Raw genomic sequence first — 1,954 nt, 5'->3', positions numbered from 1 at the left:
TTCTAAACTGTCTGACGTTTTCTATTCAGTTACCGGCTGCCCAGGTTGTACTTCTCCAGGGTCTCTGATTCTGGGGTGGCTGAGCTTATCTTCTCCTTTGATTCTGCCTCCTTCTTTGACTCCGCCTCATAGTTTGGTACCCATTTCGGCTTTGATTCAGTTTCTTACGTGCACAGGAACAGAAAAAACAGATTGGTTTTCTTGTTTGCTTCACCTTCTTCGACTGAGTGCCATATGACTGGATTTTCTTTCTCAAGGTTCCTTTTAGAGGTCTTCTGACCCTCATGGTCATATTTCCTGCCTTGAAAGATGAGAGAAGGGCATTAGTTTTGAGGAAAGAGGATACCAATTGAGTTGGAAGGGAGATTTCATGAAAAGGAATGTGGGCTGCTGAGGGCATTTGTGGCAGACAAGGGCAGTGTAGCGGACTTTGGCAACAAAGTCAATGGAGAATGTGGGGAGAGTAGATGGAATCATCTTACCTTCACACTGCCTCTGTATCTCTGTTGACAAAGGGTCTTCTTTCGTCCTTTCATCCTTGAAGCAAACCGCACTGCAACTCTTCTTGGCTGCCGTGGCCTCCTGGTTACCTTACTCATGATGATAGCATGAAGTGGCCTAACCCAGACTCTCTGCCTCTGACCTCCCTATATATACCTTCTCAGGACAATGAGGAGCCACACCCTTCAATCTGATTGGTCATCTGGGCACTCCCCCAGCCAATGGTGGCTTTGGGGTCTTAGACATCACAATGTACCACTGTGCCCATCAACATGGGTTAGTGGGTGCTGAGGGCGGCCATGATATAGCTTTCTCACCCGTGACACCTCTGTGTGCCTGATTCTGGGGAGTGGTGATTCAGGGGCATGGTGTTTCTTCTTATGACCCTCAGACTTTCCTTCAGTGCCCTTTATTCTTTGACTTATATGTCCCCCTTCAACACTCCTGCCTCCTCCATCCCTGTATGAACCTCTGCCAAACACTTTTCATCACATTTCAGCACTTCAGAGTCCTCTAGTCACTTCATCTTTGGCCCACCCTCTTCCTATTGGGGGTTCTTGAGGGGCTTAAGGAACTTAAGAGCAAGCACTTAACATGGAAAAAGGTAATTAAGAACAGGTTGAATGTTTTTGCTACTCCAATGAGCTTTAGAGACCCCAAGACTTGGTGAATCCTCAGTCTATTGCCCCAAGGTCTGTACACCGTCTCCATAAGATTACACATCAGAGCAAAGAAAGTGTTAAATGCCTGCTCCACTAATATTGTCGGGGACACTTCAACTCTCATATTGAGTAGGGAAACTCAACTTGCCCCATCTACCAGAAATACATTCCTGATTAAAAAGCAGAAAACAGTAAGGTGTCCAAAGGCAAGAGTCAGATGACCACTGCACCACTGACTCTTGACTGAATCACTTCCCCAGTGGTCCTTCATTGACAGTTATCGTCAGGTAGGGCCCACAGTGGAGCTGACCAATAGCTGAGCAGGAGAAGTACCAGTAGCTACCTCACTGATAGATGGTTGCATATGGGCGGGGCCCAGGGATGCACTGTCCAATTGCTGAGCAAGACCTGTTGCTTAGTAACAGGATGTGGAGTAATAAGGCACAGCAATGGCTATCTGCTAAGGGCTGTGCTCATGCTGCTCTGTTACATAAGGATACTTTGGGTCCAGTGTGCTTTAATCTTTTTGACTGACCCCTTTCAAACCTCAGATTTTAATTTAACATGCTGGTTTAACTTTTGTACATCATTCTTTTTCATTGTATTCCCAGGCATGCCTGTCAGTAGTGCTTATCTATATGCCCCTCCAACAGCTGCCAGATGATCACATGTGCTGCATATAGTATAGCTAATATTTCAAACCCAACAAGAATGTGAAGGCCAGCCCACCTTGAAAACTACTTTGACAGACTTTAACCTCAAAGTGATTCTTATTCTATTCACAATGTAAC

The 1,954-nt window shown here is 45.7% G+C and overlaps 1 long non-coding RNA gene across 1 annotated transcript in view; it reads right to left on the bottom strand.

Annotated features, from left to right (window-relative positions):
* The window catches only part of LOC104999655, a 15,057-nt gene extending 14,386 nt beyond the window's left edge, over positions 1-671 (bottom strand). The window contains exons 1-2 of the long non-coding RNA XR_826637.1: positions 483-671; positions 108-301 (exon numbers count right to left, since the gene is read on the bottom strand). This is a non-coding gene — a long non-coding RNA (uncharacterized LOC104999655). The remainder of the gene's footprint in view (positions 1-107; positions 302-482) is intronic.
* Between the last annotated feature and the right edge of the window lie 1,283 nt (positions 672-1,954).

The sequence above is a fragment of the Bison bison genome, unplaced genomic scaffold (genome assembly GCF_000754665.1).
Source record: "Bison bison bison isolate TAMUID 2011002044 unplaced genomic scaffold, Bison_UMD1.0 scf7180017864360, whole genome shotgun sequence".
NCBI classification, from domain to species: domain Eukaryota; kingdom Metazoa; phylum Chordata; class Mammalia; order Artiodactyla; family Bovidae; genus Bison; species Bison bison.
This window is presented reverse-complemented; position numbering and strand designations above follow the sequence as displayed.